Source organism: Etheostoma spectabile, unplaced genomic scaffold, assembly GCF_008692095.1.
Source record: "Etheostoma spectabile isolate EspeVRDwgs_2016 unplaced genomic scaffold, UIUC_Espe_1.0 scaffold00018612, whole genome shotgun sequence".
In the NCBI taxonomy this organism is placed as follows: Eukaryota; Metazoa; Chordata; class Actinopteri; order Perciformes; family Percidae; genus Etheostoma; species Etheostoma spectabile.
This window is the reverse complement of record NW_022604350.1, coordinates 17519-37577: the sequence shown is the minus strand read 5'-3', so window position 1 is coordinate 37577 and position 20059 is coordinate 17519. Positions and strand designations below refer to the sequence as shown.

At 42.1% G+C, this 20059-nt stretch overlaps 1 long non-coding RNA gene and 8 other non-coding genes across 9 annotated transcripts; 4 read left to right on the top strand and 5 right to left on the bottom strand.

Annotated features, from left to right (window-relative positions):
* Positions 1 to 3188: 3188 nt before the first annotated feature.
* Positions 3189 to 15342, bottom strand: LOC116681394 (uncharacterized). The gene is made up of 3 exons (XR_004330008.1): positions 15332 to 15342; positions 4158 to 4227; positions 3189 to 3200 (listed from the first exon to the last, which is right to left on the bottom strand). It is a non-coding gene; the product is annotated as an uncharacterized LOC116681394 (long non-coding RNA).
* trnac-gca (transfer RNA cysteine (anticodon GCA)) lies at positions 6572 to 6643 on the top strand. Its single transcript has one exon. It is a non-coding gene; the product is annotated as a tRNA-Cys (tRNA).
* Positions 8977 to 9058, top strand: trnal-aag (transfer RNA leucine (anticodon AAG)). Its single transcript has one exon. It is a non-coding gene; the product is annotated as a tRNA-Leu (tRNA).
* Positions 9368 to 9439, bottom strand: trnag-ucc (transfer RNA glycine (anticodon UCC)). Its single transcript has one exon. It is a non-coding gene; the product is annotated as a tRNA-Gly (tRNA).
* trnay-gua (transfer RNA tyrosine (anticodon GUA)) lies at positions 9603 to 9690 on the top strand. The gene is given in 2 exon segments: positions 9603 to 9639; positions 9655 to 9690. It is a non-coding gene; the product is annotated as a tRNA-Tyr (tRNA).
* On the top strand, positions 15294 to 15406 carry LOC116681395 (U5 spliceosomal RNA). The gene has a single exon (XR_004330009.1). It is a non-coding gene; the product is annotated as a U5 spliceosomal RNA (small nuclear RNA).
* Positions 15407 to 17385: 1979 nt separating this feature from the next.
* Positions 17386 to 17458, bottom strand: trnak-uuu (transfer RNA lysine (anticodon UUU)). The gene has a single exon. It is a non-coding gene; the product is annotated as a tRNA-Lys (tRNA).
* A 298-nt stretch (positions 17459 to 17756) lies between these two features.
* On the bottom strand, positions 17757 to 17844 carry trnay-gua (transfer RNA tyrosine (anticodon GUA)). Its single transcript is given in 2 exon segments — positions 17757 to 17792; positions 17808 to 17844. It is a non-coding gene; the product is annotated as a tRNA-Tyr (tRNA).
* Positions 17845 to 18084: 240 nt separating this feature from the next.
* On the bottom strand, positions 18085 to 18201 carry LOC116681396 (U5 spliceosomal RNA). The gene has a single exon (XR_004330010.1). It is a non-coding gene; the product is annotated as a U5 spliceosomal RNA (small nuclear RNA).
* Positions 18202 to 20059: the final 1858 nt, after the last annotated feature.

Below are 20059 nucleotides of genomic sequence, written 5' to 3'. Positions count from 1 at the left end.
CCAGTAGGTCTCCTGCTATATGTGCGGCGACTGTGGTGTAATTAAACAGAAGATTCATCTGAAAATCCACTTTCTTCCACTTTTCCAGCATCCATCCTTTTAGCAAGCTGTGGGCCTTGGCAAATGCCAACAGTTTTTCAATTGTCTTTTGTTTAGTTCCGGCTTCTGGCCACTGATTCGACCATGGAGGCCATTTCGAGACAGAATCCGACAAAAGTTCTGGTTGACACAGGACGTTAGGTGACCAGGTCTCTCGGAGCCTGCTGGGCTGGCCTTGGATTTTCGAGCCAACAAACGGGTCCTCTCGAGCAGTTTTCTTGCGGGGTTCTGCCGGACCTGGGCTTGTCAAAACGCCTCCAGTGTCTTCAAAGTTTTTTAATCCTCTGTTCTTGACGCTGAGACACATGAAGGTGTCTGCCACATCAGCAGTGGATCTGGTCTCAGCCTCTTGATAATCCAAACTTTAGTCTCAGGTGAATCTTAGGCATGTTTGCAGAGGTCTAGTTGCAGTTGATGTGAAGGTCTAGTGTACGGGTTGTTTTTATTACCACACTGAGACTGATTGATCAATTATTAGTCCCAGGTGAAGCTCATATGACAAGGCGACAACACTTATGTCTTTGCAAAAATGGACTCAATGGGGCTTACCAAGCTGTGAATTTAGAATACTTTTTGCCAGTTTCTTTTGCACTGAAACATTATTACAAAAGCTGTGGGGATTAAATGAGCCATTCTTGTAAATAAATCTTGATTAGAAATATATTTCAGCGGCACTTCAGGTCAATTTGTACACAAGCGACAGACTTTGTCAGGGACTGTATATCGTGTATAGTTATAGTATAGGTTGTTAGAAGCTAGCTGCTTGTCTGGGTGATTTGCATTATAAAAATTTTATTTTGTGAAGAAAAGAAGGATGGCCCTCAGAACTAACTATGTTTGGTACTTTCCCTTTCAAACGACTGAGATGTTTTATGGGACGGTCTGAACTAAAATTGCACATTAAACCTTTCTTAAAGTTAAAGGTCATGTGTGACATCTGTTGTAATGTTAATAATGTATCCCACATTATTAAATGTGTATGCTTGTATAGATTAATGTCTTTTTTCCACAAAAACGTAGTTTGTCATTCTGCAGACCTGAAGACTCTTTAAGGTCGGGCTGCTTAAAATAAGAGGAGTGAGTCCGAGTCTGATCTGGCGCTGAGCTGCAGGGCAGGTGGACCCTGAGTTCTTGCTGCCAGGTTGGTCTCTGTCTTAAAGGGCTGAGGATGAATACTACGTCTCTGTCTTAAGGGCTGAGGATGAATTCTAGTCTCTGTCTTAAAGGGCTGAGGATGAATACTACTTCTCATGAGTATTTTAATAATGTTCCTAACACTTCATCCGTTCTATGTTGTAGATGCGGGGGGGGAACAAGAAATAAAAAACACAAACTCTCAAAACCAAAATGCAGATCCCTCCACTGACAGTCATGAAGTCGTTTCCTGGATATCGGTAGTTTAATGTAAAAGAAATTCAGACACTTTAGGATCCATTTCTGTGTGAAAGGGGCCAGCACACACGACGTAAAACACAGAGACTGTCCTGTTTGTCTGTGTGTAGAGCAGATAGTTAAGTTCTGGCTGTAATAGGTGCCTGTGTGGTTAACTCAGCTGCAAACCCAGCAGTAGATCTCTATCTTGGATGGTCTGGAGTCCGGTCAGGTCTACCGGCAAACACTGAAGCTCGGGATGGGATAGGAGCGCCAACCCTCTAATACGCACCCCCCGCTGCTCTCTGCCCGCTGTCGCCAGTTGGTGATTCTGGTGAAGCGTAGTGTGAACATCCGCTCCTTTCGTTACGCGTGCAATGGAGTCGGCCTGCGAGTTAAAACACTTCTATTGGAGGATTTATAATATATGGTCTACTGGTAAAGCATCAATAGATCACTTAATGGGGGGGGGGGCACATTTTGTCCCACCGGGCATAAAGTAATTCAGCAGAGTCAGGGACATGTAAACCAGAAAGGGGGTAATCCCTAGACCGTTAATATTATAATATAATCAATATCTACAGTCTATGGGTATCCCCGCATTCCTTTATTTCTTTCAGCTAGATATAAAGTGCAGCTTCCAGCATGAAGGGTATCCCACAATCCACTGCAACGTGAGGTCACACAGGTGGGGACGCCGCCTGTGCTCCAGAGACCCGCCACAAATGTGAGTAGAAATTAAATTGATTTCTGCTGCAGTCAGGAGAAAGATGCTTTTATTGTTTTAATTGGAGATATTATTCTCACCCAAGATGGAGGGAGCGGTGAATGTAAAGGTAAATGTCAGACAAAAACAAGGAGTGGTAAGAAAAGGGAGGTAGTAATATTAACAGCTAAATGTACTTAAAGTATCAAAGTAATTTGTCACACGGAGGCCCCTTGGAGAGATACCTGCTGCTGTACAAGTTGCTGATCTTCAGCTCATTAGATGGTCAGTTAGCTCCATCTAGTGCAGATACCAACTCCATCATCTGATGAAACTCAGTACACAGAGACCTCAAAACTGTCTGACAACAAACAGGAAGGTGACAAATGTGAAGGAGGTCAGTCATATCCTGATCATCCAGACAGATTTGACATCTGGTAAGGTAATGTCAGAAGTGAAAAAAAGTACTAAGGTAGTAGATATTAACAGCTAAATTTACTTAAAGTATCAAAGTAATATGTCACACGGAGGCCCCTTGGAGAGATACCTGCTGCTGTACAAGTTGCTGATCTTCAGCTCATTAGATGGTCAGTTAGCTCCATCTAGTGGACAGATAGTAGAACTCCATCATCTGATGAAACTCAGTACACAGAGACCTCAAACTGTCTGACAACAACAGGAAGGTGACAAATGTGAAGGAGGATCAGTCATATCCTGATCATCCAGACAGATTTGACATCTGGTAAAAGGTAAATGTCAAGAAGTGAAAAAAAAGTACTAAGGTAGTAGATATTAACAGCTAAATTTACTTAAAGTATCAAAGTAATATGTCACACGGAGGCCCCTTGGAGAGATACCTGCTGCTGTACAAGTTGCTGATCTTCAGCTCATTAGATGGTCAGTTAGCTGGTACCACAGACAATAATACACTAGTGGCTAGATACTCAGCTTGTTTTATCGGGGGTTCAGTTCTCAGTTTCTCATCTCTCAGTTATGATAACACGTAGCAAAGTGTATATTTAAACTAAAACATTGGTGCTTTGAACACTGTTGTGTACAAAATAAATTACAAATACCTACACGCAAGTTGCTGCTGATGGATAAAGCTGTTAATGCTTCTTGCGTTAAGCGCTGTACAGACGGCGTTATGATGCAAAACCGTACCAATGTTAAGGGCTGGTTCCCCCTGCTGGGGGCGCTGCTGAGGGTCCTCCTTGAAATTCATGAAGTCTCAGGGCAGCCAGACTACCGTGTACTGTGCCGTGACGCCGGGACTCAAATGAAAATCCGGACGGCACTTCAAGTAGGAGAGGGGGAGACTATACTTCAGGTAGAGAAGGGGGAGGAGTCTGGAAATACAAAAACACACTGGGGTCAAACATTTTAGGGATTCAACTCTTCTGCTCTATCTCTATCTATGATGTGATGTTTTCAGATGAAAATCTGATTTGTGGTAGATTCCAGAGGTTTTTTTTACATTGGGGCAGAACAGAGTCCCTCTGAAGTATTTTGCCAAAAACTAACCCTCTTCCAACTTCACCACCACAGACACCTTGCCCCTCCAACATCACCCACTTCCCCAGACTCAGACCTGGACCCTGGTTGTTAACTGTGGTCTCTTCCAGGTGACCTCATGCCCAGAGTCTTGGACTCGGAGGGGAAACTAGTATTTCAGAATGACCATTTACTGCATGTGCAGAGCTGCAAAGTCCTGGTTCAGGGGTGGAACCAAGTTGGCAAGACGGAGGAGAAAAGTTAAAAAACAGCCCTGCCCTTCCTATTATGATTTAGATTTACCAACAGACTCCATGTAAATAATCAGTAGTTTTATGATTGGAAAATACAAAGTGGAAAGAAACTAAATTAAACTATGAGAATCCATCTTGCTTCGTCTTTCCACTGTTCAACAATCACCACTCAGGTCTGGTTGAGATAAACTCTTCATTCCCTCACTTCCATGTGGAGATATGCAGCTCTACACACGAGGCTGGTGGGTTTGGCGATGGTGATTTCGAGGCTGTTTCATGTTAAACTAAAAGGATCTTAAAGCCCTGACACATCAATCCGAAAATCGGCCGTCGAACATTTAGAAAGATATCTTTCTTTTGAAATGCTTTTCATCTGTCTAATCAATTGCAAAATCTCTGTTACATACGTGTTTGTGTTGGTGTGTGTGTCTGTGTCTAATAATAGTTCTTAGCAACACCGTCTTAGCAACACCATCCGGCAGCCTGGTGTGCAGCTGCCCGGCCGCTGCCCGCTGGTCAACTGTGCGGCCTCTGCTCAACCTGTACGGCAGACTGCAGCAGCCTCCTATTTCCATAAAAATTGGATTGTGTTGCTGTGCTGTGTGTTTGAACATTCAGACTAAATCTAATTTAATTAGCTTTTCTAATTTGGGATTTGGTTTTTGGCCCCAATTAGAAAAGTAGTGTAAAAAAGTATTAAGGTTGTAAATATTAACAGCTAAATGTACTTAAAGTATCAAAGTAATATGTCACACGGAGGCCACTTGGAGAGATATTTGCTGCTGTACAGGTTGCTGATCTTTAGCTCATTAGATGGTCAGTTAGCTCCATCTAGTGGACAGATAGTAGAACTCCATCATCTGAATTATGAATTGATACTATAAATAAAATTGAATTGAATTGAATTGATGGGGGACTTCTCTCACACTGACTGGCTCTGTTATGAACTGTGACGGCGTCTTCACATCAAATGCACATCGACTTCAGGACTGACGAGGGACAACGAGCAGCTTCTTCTCTCCCAGTGTCTCCTGGACACATGAAGGAGGAACGTGTCTGGAAACTGACCTGAAGAGACTTCAGCAGGTGAGAATCCAGTTCTGGATGTGCTACCTGGTTGTGTATGGTTTGTAGGGACTGCATGTTTTGGGCCTTGCTAAAAAGACACGGAAAGCATAGCTATAGAGTCCATATCAAGATGCTATAATATAATAAAACTAGAGGGAGGCAGGGCGATACAGCTCGATCCGGTTGGGGAGAGTTCTAGCCTGAACAGGCTCCTCTCTTTACCCTGTCTCTCTAACCCTGGTTATGCTTTGATAAAGCTTATAGTTAGGGCATAGAACTGAATATTGTTAGGGAGTGAGGAGTCACAGCGTCCGCCTAACCCGCCCACCTGCTTCTCGTCATAGTTGTCAGATCTATCTATGATATATTCCAGAATATAATAAAACTAAAGGGAGACTTGGCATACAGCCCGATCCGGTTGGGGAGAGTTCTAGTCTGACCAGGCCCCTCTCTTTACCCTGTCTCCCTTAGTTATGCTGTAATAGTTTTAGACTGCTAGGGGACTTCCTTTGACATACTGAGCTCCTCTCTTCTCTATCTTTCTATTTTTCCATTTATGTGCATCCATGTCCCAGAAATGCTTGTTACTAACCTAGCTCTGGGGAGTCACTCCCTGGAGTCCTTATGTTCTTTTTCCCCAGCATGTTCCCTTGGATCAGAGAGGCTCCAAAATCATGGTAGCAACTGTCGCCACGGTCCCGCTACACGTTCTGCGATGCCATGTTCATCCTGCTACACTCTGCGGTGCCCAGCTACATCCTGCTGTGCCTTATAAAGCCCACAGTGCCCTGCTATGCCATGAACTACTACAAAGAACTGCTACAAACTACTATTTTTTCTAATTTTTGTTATTTCCACTCTTCATTCTTACCCCAACCGGCCCGTCAGACACCTCCTACCAAGAGCCTGGGTCTGTCCGAGGTTTCTGCCTAAAAGGAAGTTTTTCCTCGCCACTGTCGCACTGTTGCTTGCTCTGGAGGAAACTACTAGAACTGTTGGGTCCTTGTAAATTCTGGAGTGTGGTCTAGACCTCCTCTATCTGTAAAGTGTCTCGAGATAACTGTTGTTATGAATTGATACTATAAATAAAATTAAATTGAAAATGCATGTGCAAAACACAATCTATGATTAATACAAAATACTGTCAGCTGATGATAGTGGGTTTTTTTGTCATTGTGTTATGATTGACTAAATGTTCCTGTTGGAGGAGAACATGTGTTAGTGTTTGGAATAATTATTTGATTTTGAAACATGTTTGCAGTGTTTTGTTAGACATAGTGTGTAGTGTTAGTGTATTATTGTATTTTGAAAATTAGTTTTGGAGTTTAGTTTACAATGTGTGATTTTGAGTATGAAATTAACTGTTTTGCCAGTTGTGTGTTTTGGGTGTGTTGGTGTGTTAAGAGTTAAGGAAACTTGTTAAATGTATTGAAAAATCTGTCATAGCAATTGTAGAAAACTGTAACTCCCTTTCATACAGTAGATGAGATTTGGATACTTTCTCAGACTGTGAAGGTAACACATGGTGGAGGCCCAGCCATTGTTTTGCTGCACCATAAGCATATTCAACATAGTGTGTGGGGGTATAGCTCAGTGGTGGAGCATTTGACTGCAGATCAAGAGGTCCCCAGTTCAAATCTGGGTGCCCCTGCAAGGATGTGTGTAGGTTATATTTATGACTGTTGTTGATACTTGAAAAAAGCATGCATGTAACTAATATTTCTTCTTTTCAGAAGCCCTTGTGCTTTCTCCCTCTCAGACTTCCTTGGATTGTGGTGGCACCTGAGTAGTGGATGCAGCTCCAACCGTGGTCCTGCTGGACGCCCTGCACTATTATTGCTACTATTATTAGTAATAGTTCTATTACCTTTACTGCTGCCTTTTTATTCCGTTCTCTCTCTCTCTCTCTCTCTCTCTCTCTCTCTCTCTCTCTCTCTCTCTCTCTCCCCCAACTGGTTGTGTCAGATGACTGCCCACCATGAGTCAGTTTTAGTCTGAGGTTTCTGCCTGTTAAAAAGACATTATTCCTCATACAGTGAGAAAAATAAGTATTTGAACACCCTGCTATTTTGCAAGTTCTCCCACTTCTCAAATAAATAGTTTAAAAACCATACATTGTGATTTCTGGATTTTTTTTTTTAAATTATGTCTCTCACAGTGGACATGCACCTACGATGACAATTTCAGACCCCTCCATGATTTCTAAGTTGGAGAACTTTCAAAATAGCAGGGTGTTCTAATACTTATTTCCTCACTGTACTAGGTAGACAGTTATTATTACATTAGCAAACCAGTGGATTTGGAGGGTGGCCTGAAGTTTTGGCACAAATGGCCGGCCAAACACCTTCAAGCTGCTGGTGTTGACGCACTGGGTCACATGCCCGGCGTAGGTGAGCAGAGACGATGGCCTACTCGTCACCGCCGCACTCCCCCGATCCTGGTTCCACCTGTTCAGGCCTTCCAGGAGGTAAAGATGGAAATTCAGCGCATTTGTACTGGTTCCTGACAAAACAATAAAATTTTAATAGTCCATTAAAAAGGTCTAGCTTTCCAATCTAATGATTTTTTTTCAGAAAACACTATATAGGGTGTTTATGATGTACTGTAAGGGAGACACCAACCTGGAATGAACCTGTTCAGGTGGTAATGAAATGATTCCAGAGATACTTGGTCAGGACAACACTCCCCTTCTTGGTGGTATCCGTCTTTGTATAAAGCTGCACACCAGGCAGGTCCTGCACTTGACGTGGCGTTGCTGCACACGCCAGATTGCTCCATGCGCACCTGGTCCAGCAGTGGCACCCCCATGAGGTCCCTCCCGTTTGCCACTCCCAGCTCCTGCAGCAGCCGCTCAATGAGGCTGATGGTGGCCTCCTTTGGTCTGGCCACTCCCCAAACTTTGTCTGCAGCTTGCTGGACCCCTCACTGACGCAGAAGCCACAGTCCACATACAGCAGCAGTGGGGGTGCAATAGCTGACTGATGATAGAAGCTGGACGTGCATTGTCTTGTTCTTACATGTCAATTGGATTCTGACTTTGAATTCAAATATTTGGCATCCAAGAAAATTTTTGAACTGATGATGTATCAGTCATTTTGCTGGTGGTTTCTTGTTCACAGCAACAAGCTTGATCATTGACATAGAGTTACCCACCACGTATCACAAAACTGTTGGGTGGGGCCTTATATATTTGCTTGTATTACATCAAGTGACCTGCATACCAATGACCGCAAAGATTAATATGTACATGGTTTGCAGAACCGTACTTTCTAATAGAGGTAAGGCCAAAAAGAGTGATGAAGAAGCCAAAAGAGAAAATAAGGAGAGGAGTGCCGGATCTGTTATTGTTTTTAGGAAGCAGATTTACAGCTATACACTTTGCAAATCAGTGTCTCACCCTGGCCGCCATCAAAGATGCCATTTGAACCTCCAGAAACTTGCTGGTAAGAAAGAACATGCAGATCCCCCCGGTGCTGTGACCAGGATTGCTGGAATATCTAAGTAGTATGTTTTTCATGATTGTACTTTTGTTTTTGAATGGTACATGAACATATTTTAAAGAGTGGTTTTATATCTGTGCTGCAAATTTTTACAAACTGTTTTGATCACTTGAGGTATTTTCCGTGTAGTCTTTGGTCTTGGACAGTTACCTTGCAATCTAAAACTGTATATCCTATTGTCTCTGGAACAACAGTTGGCAGTTGGAGGAGTAATGGCTCTTTACAGTGAATATGCAGAAGAAGATGTTCACAAATTCAGCCCAGGTAAATGCTCAGCCCATATTCACACAGACCTAAACTTGCTCACTTAATGCTGGTTATAATATTCTAAAATCACTGCAAGAGAAAAATGACAAAGAGAGATAACATTTTTTGATAAAATATTAGCTTTTTCCTTGCAAAGGTTTTCTTCCAATAACATTAACACGCAAACCATTAGTTATGGTGGTTGTGTTTGTCACGATGCGGAAAACCGATAGCTGCAGGTAGTGTGGCCGAGTGGTCTAAGGCGCTGGATTAAGGCTCCAGACTCTCTGGAGGCGTGGGTTCAAATCCCATCACTGCCATTTACATATATGACATAGCTGGAAGGTGACCAAAGTGATGTCTTAAAGCTGTATCATCTGGGTTGAACTTGTTCCTTGTTAACCTGAGGTTCAACGATTGGTGAAACCTTCCTTTCCAGCACTTTAGAGTAGAAAATCAACAAATAATTGTGATAATCTCCATATTGATCAAACTAATCGTGATTATCACTTTTGCCATAATCGTCCAGCCCAAAGAGATCTAATGTTTAATCCAACCAGGTTGGGCAAGTAACCTTTCTGCTGTCTTCTTGTAAAATAAAGCAAGTAACATCACTCAAAGAAAGCTACTGCGATGGCTGGGAATCAAACCCAGGTCAACTGCTTGGAAGGCAGCTATGCTCACCACTATACCACCATCGCTGTGCGATGCAAAGTTCACTTCAAATCTTGTAATACATCTGGGCATTGAGACTGTGAAGTGCACTCTATCACTGAGCTACAGGCCCAGTCAGAAAATCCCTCCAGGGTGGCCCTGTGTTATCACATTCACAAGAATGGGAAGTGTGTTTATATACATTGTCGCCCTTCGATAGCTCAGTTGGTAGAGTGGAGGACTGTAGAAGTATATATCTGAAATCCTTAGGTCGCTGGTTCAAATCCGGCTCGAAGGAGCACTCTTTTCAAGAGTTTCCCTTCACATATCAATAAAGTGTTTCTGATTCTGATGTAGAGATGGACAGATGACCTAAAAGCATAATACTTCTTGCCAAGACAGAACAAGAAAAAAAAGAAGCGGTGGGGGAGATAGAGTTAAGTCCTGAAAGAATAGAGAACTACAGATAAAAGATGTGAAATAGTGCCAAGTGTGAACAGAAAAATTGGAAAAAAACTAGCTTCTCTTCTTTCCTGTTTTGTACACAACCCAAAGTTTTACAAAACAAAATATAACTTTCCCCGAATCCCTCAGTTGAATCACAGTCAATATTTGTCTCACAAACCATCTCAATGTCCAATTTAAATAATTTATCCAACAGAATTGAAACTTGAACTTACCCTGCTGTTTGAAATTGCTTCCTTGTCGTTTTGGATTTCAGAGTGGAATCAGCGAGCCCTCAGTGGTTTCTGTCCCTCTGTCTCTCAAAGATGTTTGGCGAGGTTTAGAGGCAGGTGATCATGAGATCCCTGGATGTACTGTCATCAGTTACCAGCGGAGTCCCGATCTGATCCCTCCTTGAAATCCTGCCGACAACGCCAAGTTTGTGGTGGACGTTTCTTGAACAGCGAGGGAGGAATTTGGTTTGAAGTAAGACTCTGTTGAAACAGAATAAAGACAGGCTGCAAACTGGATCAAAGTTTAGTCTCCGGTGAAAGTTGAATTGTTTTCTGCTGAGAACAATCAAAAATGACAAGTGCAGCTCTTACAATGCACCAAGTTACAGAGTAACAGTTCTGTGTGAATACAATCAGTAATACACTTCTTTATATCCAGTGTCCCCAGAGGAAAGAAAAAACCCTGGTATGTAAAACAGTTTAATCTTAAACAAAACAATTAGTGGACTTCAGGCAGACAGTTGGTTCTATTAAGTATTTGTGAATCTGCCCTCCTTGCGTTAAGTTTCTTGACCGGTCATTCTATCTTATCTGAAAAAGAACATCTTGTCTCTGTGGATAGGCTCTGGTCTCAACCTGGGACCTGCTATGATAAACACTGCTCTAGAAAACTGTTTCTTTCAGACTTCACGCCATTTATCCTATGACAAAAGGATAGATCCGCTGTCGGGGGTCTGATTTAAAGGAAATGGTACTCTTTAAAGTGTTAGGGTTTTAGCGTTAAACTAATGAGTAGGAATTTGACAAATCTAAATCAACCAAAAACTAATTCTTTCAAACATTACACCTGAATCCTTCAACTCTTGATCTTTCCCTGACCGGGAATTGAACCCGGGCCGCGGCGGTGAGAGCCCCGAATCCACTAGACCATCAGGGAGTCACATCCATCAAATTTATCTTTGTAGATGTGAGTTTCCTTTTCACTTACTGGAATGACTCATATTGTTTTAGGTGAGGAATGGCTCCTGGCTAGAGCTTCAGAAGGCAGGACATGACAGATTACACATCTGTCACATAGTCAGTTTGTAGTCTTAAATACCAAGTCTCTTGCTGTTCCTTGACTAGTTGGTCCCCCCTGCTTTGCATCGCTCCAGGTAAGTAGAAAGCAATCTGTTATGCACCTTTGCATTGCACTAAAATGTCAAAATTTGGACCTGAATCCAACAATAACATTACTTGACACTCACATACTGTAAGTCATTTAGTTAGCTAAGCGTTCAGAGGATGTGGGAAGAAGCAAGTCAAGAACAGGTTTTGAAGGACTTGCCACAGACAGTGAATGCAGCAGTAGATATGTCTACTGTGTACAAACACATGGTAACTTTACATCTGTTGACAATAAAAATGCTCACAAAACACTTTACTTGCAATTGCGTTTCTTGTATGTATGTAGTGTTCCTCCTACATACAAATAACTGGTATGTTCTTTATTCCCAACATCATGTCTCAGACATTAGTTCCAGATGAAAACATTAGTTGTCAGAGTGGGATTTGAACCCACGCCTCCAGTGTAAACTGCAACCTGAACGCAGCGCCTTGGACCACTCTGAAAACTCACATTTTCAGAAGGACCTGTTTAAAAAATGATGATATAATCATTTCATGATATAGTAGGTTCTCAGTCATCCATGTCATAGTTAACAAGGGAAGGTTTCTCAACTGTCAGCCCAAATATATGGGCGTTCAATTTTTACACAGAAAGGGTTAGACACAGAGCCCACTCACCCACCCATATCTGACAATTGAAAGCTGTGGGGAAAGGGGGGTTCCAAAGCTAATAGACCATTCAACAAGCAGTTCTGATGCACTATACTGACCCATTCAGGATGAACACTGTGTACTCTGACTGCAGCAAGTTCATATTTCAGTGATACCTAATTTCTATGGTGATTACGAGACTGAACGCAAAGTGTGTATCCCCCATGTACCTAAGCCTATCACTTCCAGTCAACACTGTCAAATTTGGAACTCCTTTCAGTTACATTAACGACCAGGTGACTCCTCAACATGCCCCTACCAACATACTGTTTACAGTCTAAATGGCCAAGGACATTAAACCTGTAAGCTAACTTTAAACTAGATGTGGAACGTTGAAAGGTTGATCTTTTTCACCTGTGCTGTGGCTTAAAAACAGGTTCCACCGAGATTTGAACTCAGATCTCTGGATTCAGAGTACAGAGTGCTAACCGTTACACCATGGAACCTTTATTTACTAGCCTTGAGGCCGCAGCCTTGCCATTCGGGTCCCTGGCATTCAGCAATAAATATAACAATTTTTGATCAACCCATATCCATTGCATGCTTAAAATAACATACTGGTTAAAGCCCCGCCCATTTCAAGACAACCCAACCCACTTCCAGGTTAAATCCTGTCCACTTCTGGGTTTAGCCCCGCCAGATACAGATACAGATAATTCATATGGTTTATAGATACAGATACAGCTGTACTTGCACATCTTTATTAAACACTTCTTGCGTTAATCCTCCACTTTTTTTCCTTTTTACGTACGTAACTACAGCTCTGATTTAATACAGGACCAATGTCAGAGATCGTACAGATCTTTCTGCAGACTTTCACCAGCTAAATACCAATTCTTATACCGGGAGTTGAACCAGGGCCACCTGGGTGAAAACCAGGATTTTTCTTACTATTAGAAGTCTTTAGGAGCAGCACCAAGACCTTTTGGACACCACTTAGGCCAAATGAATGTAAAATCAAACTAACTGAAAGCTTTCTCAGATGTACGATTGTAGTCTCCAGAGGACTCCTTAAGAATGTGTGTAAAGGTTATTCAGGCAGAATCCAGACTGCTAGACCATATGAGACTGATACGTTGAATAATAACAGGGATTTTATGAATACATCCATACATATGACAGGAACAGGGCACATAAATACATACATCACTTGTTGATAAAACACTGCAAGAAGTCTGGTCTGGCAGTCAAAAATACAATAATTCAAAATTCAGATTTTCAAATTTTCCCCACCACCATGTCTATTTAAAGTTTTACAATAGGTGTTTGATCATAGAGACATATATTATGTCTATTTATTATCATTATATCAGTTAGGTTTGGGGACATGCATATTCACCATAGGGTACATACAGCTCTTATTTAATACAGGACCAATGACACAGATCTTACAAATCTTGCTGCAGACCTTCATCGGCTAGATACCAATTCCCATACGGGAGTTGAACCCGGCTACCTGGGTGAAAACCAGGAATCCTAACCGCTAGACCATATGGGACTGACTAGATATTAATAACAAGGATTTCATGAATCATTTCATAGTCTGGCTGGAAACAGGCCTTCTCTTGAACGTGAATGAAGAAGCATCTTAAGTAAGTTGTATCTTGAAGCTTTTGAGTGTTCTTTAGGTTTTTATCTGCTTTAACTATTACCGGACAGCGGGGGCACGGAGCAGAGCAGAGCGCCCGTTAGGGAGGAATTCTCCTCCGTGTTCAGCTCCATTTTGAACCTGTAAGCTCACTTTAAACTAGATGTGGAAAGTTGAAAGGTTGATCATTTTCACCTGTTCTGTGGCTTAAAAACAGGTTCCACTGAGATTTGAACTCAGATCGCTGGATTCAGAGCCCAGAGTGCTAACCATTACACCACGGAACCTTTCAAAGTATTACTTGTGTTTGCTTGGCAGCTAGAAGAGCTCTTATTCAGAAAAGTGATATTACTTTTTAACTTTGATTTGTACAATAGCAGTGCAAGCATTTTGCCCAGGTTTGATTTTCAGCCAACACCAGCTTTTGAAGCCATACACAACATTAACATTACATATTTTTCTCTAATTCCGTGATCTCACAAAATTCAAAAAAATCAGAAAATCTTCAGGGGCTGTAGCTCAGTGATAGAGCACATTTTGAGTGTCAATGCCCAGATGTGTTACAAGATTTTCAGTGAACATTGTGCTGTCCAGTGATGGTGGTATAGTGGTAAACATAGCTGCCTTCCAAGCAGTTGACATGGGTTAGATTCCCAGCCATCGCAGTAGTTTTCATTGTGTGGTTACTTGCTTTATTTGTGAAGATTAGCCAGAAAGGTTACTCGCCCAACCCGATTTGATAAAATATTAGATCTCTGTTATGGTACAAATAAGGGAGCATATCAATCAATCAAGCTGCTTCCACGAGGATCCACAGACACAGGCAGCACTTTGCCTGTTAACTACTACTAACCAATTGAAAAGTTTATGAACATTTGTGCAAACAGATATGGCACAGCTATTCAGATTGTTGTGACCAAGTGGTTAAGGTGATGGACTTGAGATCCATTGGGGTCTCCCTGAGCAGGTTTGAACCCTGCTGATAACAAAAAGCATTCTTTAAAAGTGGTAGCAAACCCATGACACATCACAGTTGTGCCTTCATGAACAATATTGTGTTATCTCAAGTTCTGGAAGCAACCTTTTTCATCCAATGTGTTACAAGATTTGCAGTGAACGTTGTGTTGTCCAGCAGATATGCAACAGGTGTGCCAGTTTTTGACTTTGATTTATATCAGCACAACAAGCACTTTAACAGTACATGTTTTACAGTTTCTATTTTACTGTATTTATGTGCTTGTACTGTTATGTTTTTGTTTCTTGTATTATGCTCCAGTTTTTATGAGTGTTGCGGCAGGTATGAGCATTGTAGAGACTTCACTTCAGACACTAGCAACAGATGCTTTGTTAAACATCAACAGACTGGAAATAGCCTTACTGATGATACAAAGTATATGAATTAGCAGAGGATGGTTTCGATCCATCGACCTCTGGGTTATGGGCCCAGCACGCTTCCGTTGCGCCACTCTGCTCTGCAGCATCTAACCAGGCCTTGGAAAATCTGTCATTCACATTTTGAGGGAAGGTGGCAACCAAAGCTCCAACAGCTTACAGGTTGTAAAGTTAAACATTTTTGTATACCTTGCCACTATCTTTTATGTGAGCTTCCTGATTACTCACACATTGATTATTCACATGTAACACTTGTGATTGGCTGGCGTTTTAAAAAAGGGCATTGTGAGTACAGATATAAACATCAGTAAGGAGTCTACCAAGTGGCCTCTTATCATTTTAGTTTGGAGACCCAGTGAGGCTTACCGTGATGGTTTGGACTGGGTCGACTAGGGTTTTCTGCTGCTCTCGAGCAGACGGCTGTACTCACTCTGGTTTCTCTTCATAACACACAAGTCTTTCACCTTTTACTAAAGACTTCCTTGGAGGGGAACAACGATGCGTTGAAACTATGTTTGGTGGGCTTTGCTGTTTGGCCGTGCCTGGCCGACAGGACTCCCCCTGACTGTGACCCGGACCGACCAAAAAATACTTGGGGTAAAATTCAATTGGCAGGGGGATGGGAAAACAAATTGGCCAGACACGTTAGGGAAAGTTGGGCAGGGACTAGGCTACTGGAGACTTAGAGGACTAACACTAGAAGCAACGGTTTTAATCTTCTGTTTTTATCCCACCCAGAAAAGAGATTTTGGACCTGGAATGAGCCATCTTTTATTTCCTGTGGAGGTCCAAGTGGGAACAAGTGCAAAGAAGAGTGATGAAGAAGCCAAAGGATAAAGGAGGGTAAGGAGTGTCGGACCTGTTATTGTTTTTAGGGAGCCACGGCCCCATCCAGAAATCCTAAGACTGCAGCTATGGCACGGTTCTGGTTGGGATCATACCTCAGAAGATTGAAGACCTTACCCTCTGATCTTAAAGTACCTGGTAGGGATGAGCGAGTACAGCATTATCTGTATCTGTATCTGTGTCTGTGCTCGGACTGGGCGGGGCCTAACCCGGAAGTGGACAGCAATTAATCCGGAAGTGGGTCGGGTTGTCTTGAAATGGGCGGGGCTTTAACCGGTATGTTATTTTAAGCATGCAATTGATATGGGTTGATCAGAGGCGGGGAAGACTGTGTTCTTCGGATCAAATAGATTGAATAAATTAGAAAATAAAAATAAAAATCTCTGACAGGCAGAGACGCGATGTATGAAAAAGGAGAGCCATGTCCTGCTCATTGTTCCTCTTTGTTTTTTTCTGTTGCGTGCAGTTGAAGCAGGACATGAAAAATTGCCAGCATGCTCTACTACAATTTTTAATTGTTCCTAATCTGGGTTAATTTAATATTAAACTTGATTTTAAATTTCAGATTACGAAAGTAACAGATGCTGCCTTCAGGGCTCGCCCGGGAGCTGAACCCGGGACCTCTCACACCCAAAGCGAGAATAATACCCCTAGACCAACGAATCACGTAAAAACATTAAAATAGAAATTTTCTATCAAGTCAATGTGATCAGTCAGTGACTCGAAAGGCAATTGTTAAGTAGTTTGTTTGGCATGTGGTGTTTTTATGGCTCCACTGCCAGATTGAGCTTTCTGACTATAGGTTTCTTCAGCTTCAGGTTTGTTTTTAACTTCGGTTTGTAGTACTTACATACATAGTAACCAGTAGATTTCTGGTGAACGTGGGTTTCAGACATGCTGCTTGGTTTAAATGCGACTCCCGTTGCATCTCTGCCATCGGAGAGATGGCAGACAGATTTTTTGACAGTCAGCTGCCCCCCCAGCCCCCCGCCCCCCCTCTCTCTCTCTCTCTCTTTCTTTCTCTCTCTCTCTGTCTCTCTCTTACTCACACACACACACACACACACACATACACACACACATACCTGGTGTGGAATTAGAAAAAATAAAATAAGAACCAAAAACAAAGTTATTACTAGATTACAAAAAGAAACAACACGAGCGCAAATGACTAGGAGCCAAGTTACCACAACAGTGCATGTAATGATCTGGCGCTGAAGAGGCGGTCAGCCCGGGTTTATGTATTGCAGTGGGTGATGAGTGATGAGGAACAGCTGAGTGGATGACGGAACGTAGATGGAAAGCCACGCCTCTAGATCCCCTGGAACGCCCTCACGGCAAGACAGACAAGACACACAGAAGAAGGGAAGACACGACACAGGTTGGGCAATGCAGCAGACCACAACACTTAGCCCTCGTGACAGGAAAAATCCACCAGATGACCTTCTATCCAAGCAGGGAGATGAGTACAGAGATTTGGGTGCTAGCAAGATGGATGTAGGTTGCCTATTGTCATTTAAACTTACCAGCAACATTGTTATGATACAAACCTGCTTGAAAACAGCCACAATTCTTTTTGAAGAATTGTGCATGGAACACAAGAGATTGGAAATTTTTTGAAGCATTCAGGCATGCCTAATGGACAACTCATCTAGCAGAATGTGCAACTTTACACCTGAACAGGGACTTGAACCCTGGACCCTCAGATTAAAAGTCTGATGCTCTACCGACTGAGCTACCCAGGCTTCTAAACCTGCCACCTGTGGAAAAAACAGTCTCCTGAACTACAAAATGAAGTAAGTGGTCACTGTGTCCAAACCTTTGTTATAGAAGTTATATATCATAACTTTAAAGATAATTGCAAATTGTTGACCCAATTTTCAGGACCCAGAGACAGGTCCTACTGTCCTACTGAAAATAACTCTACATCCCCCCCCCTTTTTTTTTTTTTTCTTCAAGAAGTATTATGCTTTTGGGTGGTCTGTCCATGTCTACATCAGAATCACTTTATAGATCCCCGAAGGAAACTCTGGAAAAAACTGCTCCTTCGAGACGGATTTGAACCAGCGACCTAAGGATTTCAGCTTCTTGCCTCTACAGTCCTCCGCTCTACCAACTGAGCTATCGAAGGGAGCTAATAAAGTATGCTCTGGAGGGAAACAAAAACATTCACATAAGCTCGTAGATCAATTGACAAGTATCCCACCCAGAAGAGAGATTCTAGCCATTTTTCAGCCAGGGGGAGTCCTGGTGTCTCAGTAGCTGTCCACAGCCCATGAAAATTGGCAAGGGTCTTGCTTCTATTATTTAGCTGCTGTTAATAATCTGAGTCTAGTTAAGGACAGCATATTTGTTTTTCACAAGTACAAAAGGCTCAGCCTAACACCAAAGCCCACCAAAAATAGTTTCAACTCATCGGCGTTCACCTCCAAGGAAGTCTTTAGTAAAAGGCAAAAGACTTGTGTGTTCTGAAGAGAAATCAGGGTGAGTACAGCCGTCTGCTCGAGAACAGCAGAAAACCCTAGTCGACCCAGTCCAAACCATCGCGGTAAGCCTCACTGGGTGTGCCGCTTTCCAAACTAAAATGATAAGAGGCAACTTGGTAGACTACTTACTGATGTTTATATCTGTACTCACAATGCCCTTTTTTAAAACACCAGCCAATCACAAGTGTTACATGTGAATATTCAATGTGTGAGTAATCAGGAAGCTCACATAAAAGATAGTTGCAAGGTCTACCAAATGTTAAACTTTACAACCCATAAATTGTTGGAACCTTGGTTGACTCAGATTACCAAAGCAGAGTGGCGCAGCGGAAGCGTGCTGGGCCCATAACCCAGAGGTTGATGGATGGAGACCATCCTCTGCTAATTCCTACGGTTTGTATCAGCATTACTTCTATTTCCAGTCTGTTGATGTTTAACAAAGCAGCTGTTGCTGCAAGTGTCTGAAGTGAAATGTCTCCACCTGCTGAAGAGTAAACTTAATTGCATGACAAGTTGATTTTCATCCATAAATATGGAAACTACAGTACTCATACCTGCTTTAACACCCATAAAAACTGGAGCATTACAAAATAAATATACTGCACTACAGTACAGGTAAATAACAAACTGGAGTGTGATGCCATATACTACACAACAGTACGAGTACATAGTGAAACTGTAAAAATTTATACATTTAAAGTGCTTGTTGGGCTGTCTGATAGCCTGAGGTATAAAAAACCACTGAGCTACATCCCTGGAGGATGTTCAGTTTTTTTTGGATTGTTTTCTGAGATATACTTAGACTTATCTTTATTAATCCTTTTGGGATGACTCCCTCAAGGAGATATAAATATCACTGAATAAAAGAAGAAACTGTGGTAAAACATGTAATGGCTTGACGTGCTTTGAATTGGACCACTGAAAAAAATCAGTCTGCATGGCCACATTATGTTTTCACAAGTGCCAGTAAAAAGGTAATTTTATCCATCTTCCATCAAACACGGATCACAGTCTCTTGAGTTGACTAGTGCACCAACAACCAACATGGAGCTAACATGCATGAAATCTAGAAGTTAACATCACCAGAGATGAGCTGTTTGCTTTCACACAAACATGCCCCTTTTGTGCAGGGGGGAATTCCGAATAGTAATAAAGGAAAGCTAATCTGACAACAGCCACATTAAGACAAAAACAAAGTCAGCCAATTATAACTAGGGTTATCTTCGGGCTGCTCTATGGTCTTCTGCAGAAGGATAAATCCCAGAGTTGGCTCCCTCAAGGTTGTTTAAACAACAAATGTCCCTGGGTGGACTTGAACCACCATCCTTTCGGTTAACATCCAACTGCGCTGACCTATTGCGCCACAGAGACTGCACCTGGCTGATGTTTTATGAGCGGGAGATCGATCTTTAAGCCACAAGCATTTGCTTTTTGGCTTTTTGAAGTTGAGCTGCACATGTATGCTTATCAGGCTATTTTCCTGTTACCCAGAAATTGGGGAAGCTGACTCATGCGGAAATGTAGAAGCTGGACGTGCATTGTATTGTTCTTACATGTTAATTGGATTCTGACTTTTAATTCAAGTATTTGGCATCCAACAAAATTTCGGAACTGATGGTATATCAATCATTTTGCTGGTGGTTTCTTGGTCACAGCAACAAGCTTGATCATTGACGTACAGTTACATGCCACGTATCACAAACTGTTGGGTGGGGCCTTATGTATTTGCTTATATTACATCAAGAGACCTGCATACCAATGACCGTCAGAGATGGCAAAAGTACTCCCTGCCCAAACTCAAGTAGAAGTACAGATAATTTTGTTAACAAATATTCTGGTAAAAGTAGAAGTACTGATTTA